This window comes from Peromyscus maniculatus, chromosome 3 (genome assembly GCF_049852395.1).
Source record: "Peromyscus maniculatus bairdii isolate BWxNUB_F1_BW_parent chromosome 3, HU_Pman_BW_mat_3.1, whole genome shotgun sequence".
NCBI classification, from domain to species: domain Eukaryota; kingdom Metazoa; phylum Chordata; class Mammalia; order Rodentia; family Cricetidae; genus Peromyscus; species Peromyscus maniculatus.
This window is the reverse complement of record NC_134854.1, coordinates 82,750,472-82,758,715: the sequence shown is the minus strand read 5'-3', so window position 1 is coordinate 82,758,715 and position 8,244 is coordinate 82,750,472.

Genomic DNA, 8,244 nt, shown 5'->3' with positions numbered 1-8,244 from the left:
AGTATCTAGGAAGTGATCTGATGAGTTATCTCTGGAATATAATTGGCAGATCTGAGCCAGAAAGAGTACTAAAGATTAAGGTTATGGACTAAGATAAGAAATAAGTTTCTGGCTTTTGAAACTTTTTTCTATTATCTAGGTGACTTTATTTTTCTGTGATATATGGTGGTACTCACTATTAGTGGTTTTCATATACACTATAAAATAAATTGTAACAATAAAGATAAATATACAATGAGAGTTTAAACTAATATATTACTTTTACCAAAAAGACAGATACAAAGAAAAAAACCATGACTTTTGGTATAGGAGATCTACTTTCATATACAGTTACTCTCAGCATTAAATACCAGAGGTGTTGGGAAACTTTAGAATCTGGAAGTTTTGTAGATTAAATAACCCCAGAAATTGCTTCAAAAAGCACCTTACCTATTAACAGAGTGCTTTGTAGTTTCTAGGTCTCCGTGTCTTTTTTGTATTATTATTAAAAACATTTCCTATTCATTTTATATACCAACCACAGATCCCCCTCTCCTCCCTCCTTCCATCCCCCAGTCTTCATTCCCCAACCCATCCCCCAGTTTTTGGAGCCCAGTGCCTAAGGTGGAACACCTTGCATAGCCTTGGTGCAGGGGGAGCAGCTTGGACCTGCCTCAACTAAATGTACCAGCCTCTGCTGACTCCCCATGGGAGTTTTCCATGTCTTAAGGTGCAAGGAGCCCACACTCTCCATCTTTCCTAGCTCTTTGTTCATGCAGCCCTGTCATGTGAACTGGTAGCAGAGCACTGATCTCTCCATCTATGGAGCTATACTGATGTACAAAAGGACCAGGAGAATCCAACAGTGTGTGCAATGGGTAATCTCCAGTCAACTTGATTTATAGTCACAATGGAAACACAAATCTGGAAGTGTCAGTGAGGGTGTTTCCAGAGAGGCTGAACTGAAGTGTGGAGACCTGTTCTGATACCTGGCCCCATCCTATGAACTGCAGTTCCAGCCTGAATAATGAGAGGAGAAGCTGGAAGTTGTCTGAGCACCGGTATTCATCTCTCTATGACTGCATGGTAGATAAGAGGTAGATTATTGAATCTACTGGGGAATAAATAGAGATATAGAAATAGTAGGATAAAAGGGTAGATTATTGAATCTACTCTGAAAAGAAAAAAAGAGAAGATATAGATATGATAAGATAAAAAAGTAGATTATTGAATCTATTTTTAAAAAGGAAATACTTATTTTAAATATTTTATATTGGTTTGGATTTTTTTATATTGTATACAAATTTTATATATTGATACAAATTTGAGATTTATTTTGTTAGAAAATACTGTTCATATATTTCTAATCTTGTTCAAGGTATTGTACCTATACAGCTCATTTAACAATGTAATGCAAATTGCTAGTCCTTCCCTAAGAGGGACCCATGGATTGCCCTGGGAAGGAGAAATAGATGAGATCTCCATGAGTAAACTGGGGATGGAGGAGCAATGGAGGATGGGGGATGAGAACATAAGGGAATGGGATGGTTGAGCTGGAACAGGCATGGAATGGGAGAGCAATAAAAGAGATACCATGATAGAGGGAGATATCATGAGAATTGGGAGAAACCGGGTGCTAGGGAAGTCCTCAGGAATCCACAAGGATGACCCCAGCTTAGACTACCAGCAATAGTGGAGAGGATGCCTGAACTGGCTTACCTCAGTAATCAGATTGGTGAATAACCTGTCATCATAGGGTCTTCATGCAGTTACTGATGGAAGCAGAGGTAGAGATCCATAGCCAAACACCAGGCCAAGCTCTAGGAGTCCAGTTGAAGAGAGAGAAGAGGAATTCTATGAGCAAGAGGCCCTCTGTATAAGCGAGACAGTTGTATAACTTTATCTCCTTCAGGGGACCCCTGGCAGTAGTATCAGAATAAAAAAAATTGCTAGTCCTTGAAAGTTGTTATTATCAACTAATTAGGATATAAGAAATGCAAGTTAATGTCATTACAATCAAACTTGTAGTCATATTAGGTATGTTTTCAAGTCAAACAGAGATATATTTTAGATGTACAAGTCATCTTCAAACATTTCAGAGATCTACAGAATATGGCTTTTAAGATATTTTAGTAACAGAGTTTTTTATCTTTTTTTTAATGACTATGAGACATGTCTGCTCTTGGCAGCACCAATATACTTCAGAGAAGATGATAGGCATTGAAGAACCTCCTTATGGAGTTTACTTTCTTTGTGGCAAAAGTTAGCCACTGGGCAAGAAAATGTCCTTGCCTCAACTGCTGACAGTTTCCTGTTCAAATAGACAAGCAGGACACAAAAGAAAGGACAACTGAACCTTACAAAAGACAAGGTAGGAAGGCCCTTTAGAAAACCCTGCTTCACAGATGAGTCTGTCAGACATGCTAGGCCTGTAGGCCAAAGATGGATACCCCAGTGTTGCAGAGAGAGACCTTGGGTGACTGTCCAGGCAGTCAGCTGTTTCTGTCATTTCTCACATATTTGGAAGTCACTTGTTTACACTTTTTGCTTACTCAGTAATATTATTTCCTTCTCGGGTCTCTAAGGGAGTTGAAGATTAGATAGTTATAGTTTTTCTTGTTAACAAATTCAGAAAAGAAACTCACTAAGAGGTATATAAGTGTATAAATTTGAAAGACATCATAAGATAGATTTTGGTTGATAATACAAGTTAGGATAAAAAGTAAATTAGGTATGTTTTGGACTCACCAAAATAGGCCAAATAATGAAGTTTTTTTGTCTGAATCTTTCAAATGTTAATGGACTAGACATTGTTAATGTGATTCTTGACTGTATACACATATTGTACTTGTATATATATATATATATATATATAGTTTTTTTTTATATTAGTGATAACCTTTTATCATTTTAAACCAAAAGAGGGGAAATGTGGTGATATATTGTGTACTCCAATAAAACTTATCTGGGGAACAGAAAACAGAGCCAGCCACTAGATTAAACATAGAGGCTAGACAGTGATGGCACACACCTTCTTACTCAGGAGATAGGATTCAAGGCCGCACTGGGAACAGAGCTAAGCATAGTGGCACACACCTTTAATCCCAGAAAGTAATATGGCAGGACACAGAAGGCATATAAAGCGTGAGGAAACAGGAACTTGCTCTGGAGGATGAGGATTTCATAGAGGTAAGAATGCAGCTGGCTTGTTCTGTCTCTCTGATCTTTCAGCTTTCTCCCCAATGTCTGGCTTCGGGTTTTTTTTATTATAAGACCTTTTAAGATTCGTGTTACAGCATGGCTCCCATAGCTGTGCCTTCCATAATGGGATGTGTCCTCTTTCACCCTAAGCCAAAGCAAGGCTGGCCTTCCAGAGTGCACTGTAACAAGGAAAGTAACCAACACAGTGCAGCAGTGTTGGTGACAAAGGTCTGCAGCTTCCAGTCTGGAGAGTCTGTTTCCTTCTGGGTCAAGAGGATCTTCACTCTCCAGGAGAACAAGATGAAGACTGCTCAATGTACAGTGTAGTGTTTTTGCTGAGAATGTAAATAATTACAAACTGATAATGAACAAAGCTGACCTTTTCTTCTGGTCAGAGTATGAAGATGGCTGTCTCCTGTTCACCTTGCTTTCATTCCAGGATTTCAAAACAGGAGATTTAACCGACGGAGAAGGTCAGAAGCAAGTATGTGGTTTAGATACCCGTATCTTACCTTCACTACATTTTTTTTTTTTTTTAGCTTCCTTACTGTTGGTTCATAGTCCATGAGCTCTCAGAAGCTGAAGTCAGCTATCTCTGTGGGTTTCCCTATAATGACCTTGACTGCCCCCCCCCCAATTCATACATACACTTCCTCCTTCTTTTCTTCAGCAGGACTTCTGCAGCTCGACCCAATGCTTGGCTGTGGATCTCTGCATCTGCTTTCATCGGTTACTGGAGGTAGGCTCTCTGATGACAATTAGGTTATTCACCAAGTTCAGGCACCCTTTCCACTATTTCTAGGAGTCTCAGCTGGGGTCATCCTTGTGGATTCCTGGGTGTTTCCCTGGTATCAGGTTTCTCTCTAATCCCAAAATGCCTCTCCCACCCCAAGACATCTCTTGTTACTCTCCCACTCCAGTTGTCTCCAACCCTTCTCCTTCACCTAATCCTCCTAACCCTCTCCAAGGTCCCTTCCTCCCATCTTCCCCCATCCCCTGCCCCAATTTACCCAGGAGATCTCTTCTATTTGCCCTTCCCAGGGAAATCCATGCATTTCTCTTTGGGCCCTCATTGTTATTAAGCCTCTCTGGGGCTGTGGATTGTAGGTTGGCTATCATATATTTTTCTCCTAATATCCACTTATGAGTGAGTACATACCATATTAGGAAACCTGCAGGGGACCAATGTAGGCCCTGTGCATGTGCGTGTGTGTGTGTGTGTGTGTGTGTGTGTGTGTGTGTGTGTATGTGTGCGTGTGGCAGTTGTGTAGCTAGTCTGTTTGTATGGCTCCTAGCAGTGAGATCAGGACCTGTCCCTGGCACTTAGCTGGCTTTGGGAACCTGTTCCCCATGCTGGATTACCTTGGTCCTGCCTCAACTTGATGTGCCCATGCTTTGTTCAAGCCCATGGGACACCTGCCCCTTTCTGAATGGAGATGGAGGAGGAGTGGATGGGGAGGCTGGTAGATGGTTTGTGTGTGGCAGAGAAAGAATAGGAAGAGAGGAGGGAGGGAAAACTGAGGTCAGGATGTAAAATAAATGAAAAAAAATGTTAATTAAATACAATAAAATTTTTAAAAAGTATAATTTTTTTAGCTTCATTTAAATTTTTACTGACACCACACACAGTAGATTTGTGCCAACAGCTGAAACCAAATTTAGCTGCTCTAAACCAAGTTTAGAAATCAAGAAGGGAAGACCCATAAAATCCACATGTCTGAATGTCCAGCTCCCAGCTGATACACCTGCAACAGTCTGTTCAGTTTTCTATTTCCTTGTATCTTGAACTGTTTTAAGCACCCACCTTCTCCAGGATATAAACCTCATTATTTTCTAGCTATTACACCTCAAATTTTTAACATTTTTTTGTGTGTCAAAAAGAATTGGCTTGTATCAAAGCTTTCTTTAAATAACAAAGAGTATATTCCAAGGATGAACTACATGAAACAGTAAAATGGGAACTGCTAAGATAAGGGAGGAGAGGGAGGATGGGGAGGGCTGATATGATTAAAGCACATCATATGCATGAATGGAAGTGCCACATGAAACCCTTTGTTCAATTAATATATGCTAATGAGAAAGACCAAAGAAAGAAGAAAAAGGAAGCCCAAATGTAAAACGATGACCCCTAAATGAAACATGAAGCTAGAAGAAGAAACCCTTTCTCCCCTTAAGATCTCATAGTAGTTTTGAGTTAAATGAGTATAAATTCTTGCTTTAAAGAGATGTTAATCTATAATAAGCAAAGCAATAAAGAGTCTTTATTGTCTAATCGAGTTAATCGTCCATAAAAGCTTTAACTTCTACTAATTCTACAATTAAACCTAAGTGTGAAAGAGATAAGTGCCCTCCAACTTTATTGGTAGTCTCAGAAAGATAGCAATAAAAATGAAATATCTTTGAGTTTATTTTAAACAGTAGATCTATGTTATTAACAAGACAAAAGCTGCCAAGTGTATAATAATCCATTCATGTCACAGGTTACCCTATAGAGTGAACTGACATCAATTTATATAAGGATGATTACAAAGCCTGGAAGAGAAATGATACATTTCTGAGGTAATCTGATGAAGGTTGGTAATATTTGTGATTGTCCACAGGTCAGCCCCCCACAACACTACAAATCCTCTAGAGAGCAGAGAGAAATCGTAAGTAGGCTAGTTATTAGTGGTTTGGGCAAATTCTACAAATTAATAGCAAATAGAGCAATATAGGCAATGTTCAGGTACTGCGTAGGCAGTATCTATATATTACCAAAGAAGGCATACTTGTGCAATACCTGTTTTTAAGAAAAATTATTTTACTTAGATTTAAGATCAATAAAAACTAGAATAATCTCACAACATTTTTATTGGTATATGCTGTGGATCATCTTTTTGTACACTGTAAATATATATTACTCTCATTGTTAATAATCTGACTGGCCAATAGCTGGGCAGGAAGAAATTAGGTGATACAGTCTGAGACAGAGAGAATGCTGGGATGAGGAAGAAGGGCAGAGTCAGAGGAGGAGTCACAAGCCAGATGGAGAACAAATCAGACACACAAAATGGGATACAGGTAAATGCCATGAGCCTCAGGGCAGCACATAGATGAATAGAAATGGGTTAATTGACGTTTTAAGAGCTAGTTAATAATAAGCCTGAGCTATTGGCCAATCATTTACAATTAATATAAAGTTTCTGAGTAGTTATTTGGGAGCACTGCCAGCACATGAAAACTCCACCTTCAGGTGCAAGCAACTAAGAATGCATTACTTTGAAATCAAAATAAAACAAAAATAATAATTTGTAAAATAATCTTCATTTTAAAGAGCTGGAATACAATTTTCAAAAATTTTTAATTATTTAGAAAAAGAGAATGTTGCAGAATATTTGCTTAACTATGAAAGATTGTTGCATTTGTTTAACTACATAAATATGTGTTGCATTTGTTTAATTATGTAATGATGTGTTGCTGTTTTATCTTACCTGCTTAAGGTACCTTATTGGTCTAAAAAAAAAAAGCTGAATGGCCAATAGTGAGGGAGGAGGTATAGGTGGAACTTCCAGGCAGGGAGTATAAGGAGGAGGAGGAATTTAGACTCTAAGAAAGAAAGAAAAGAAGATGATCAGGAGACGCCAAGGGCCAGCCAGCTAGCTAGACATGGAGGAAGCAGAAAAGTAGGACATACAGAATGAAAGAAAGCTAAAAGGTTCTGAGGCAAAATGTAGATGAATAGAAACAGGTTAAATTAAGTTAAAAGAGCTAGTGGGACAAGCCTATGCTAAGGCTGAGCATTCATAGCATTAAGTCCCTGTGTCTTTATTTGGGAGCTGGTTGGCAGCCTAAAGAAAATACCAACCACAAGAGAATTCCTATTAAATTTCTCATGTGAATTTATTGCTAGATTGATTTAAAAAAAAAGAATGGAATCCAACTTTTAATTGCAACATGCTAAAAGTATTAAAAATAAGTATTCTTACAGCTTTATTGGAATCCAATGTTATTTGTCACTATCTGCTTGTGAAGCTTCATTAATGTAGGAAGGCCTGTTACAATAGTTCATTTGGAGGGTGCTTGCCTAGCTTGTATGAGGCCTTGGATTCAATCTTCAGAAATGCAGTGACAATAACAACAACAAAAATGATAACACAAAAATCTATTATGAAATTGTACTCCAAGAATATCCTTTAGAGCAATGAGATCAGATTAGATCATCAGGCCAGAAGAAGCACACACAAAAGTATAGATGGACAAGGAACCATAGGAAAGCCATACCTATGTATCATATCTCTCACTAGGAGTGTAACAGGCTCTTCAAAAGATCTGTGTAATTAGAGCATGGACATGTCAAACAAAAGAATCTGAGGTGGGAAATGAGCACACCTTAAGTTTTTCATTATTATTAAAACTTCAGGGGCCTGAGAGATGGCCCAGTGAGGGTAAAAGCACTAGCCAACCCTAAGTTGTCCCCTACTCCACTGCAACACACACACACACACACACACACACACACACACACACACACACACACACACACACACACAAATAGAATGCATATTAAGGGCTGGAGAGATGGCTCAGAGGTTAAGAGCACTGACTGCTCTTCCAGAGTTCCTGAGTTCAATTCCCAGCACCCACATGGTGGCTCACAGCCATCTGTAATGAGACCTGGCACCTTCTTCTGTATACATAAAAAATAAATAAATCTTTAAAAAAAAGAATGCATCTTTAAAAAAGAGTTTTAAAGAAGTTCACTTTTCAATCAATGTTAATTTCACAGTGAAATTGAGAGGAAATTACAAGCATTTCAGATATACCTTCTGCTTCTGCATATGCTTAATTTTTCCATTGACAACATCTTAGTCCTGAATATTAGGTATCTTTGCAGATGAAGCCACATTGACATTTGATCATCTACAAAAGGCCACAGTTTAGTACACCAACAGTCTATCTTGGTATTGTGCATCCTGTAGCTTTGGAAACATGTGTAATGTGAACCCATCATTAGATTTTCATACAGAGTCATATAGGATTTTACCTGTGCGGTAAGTACCCCATGCTCCACTTACTCACTCCTTC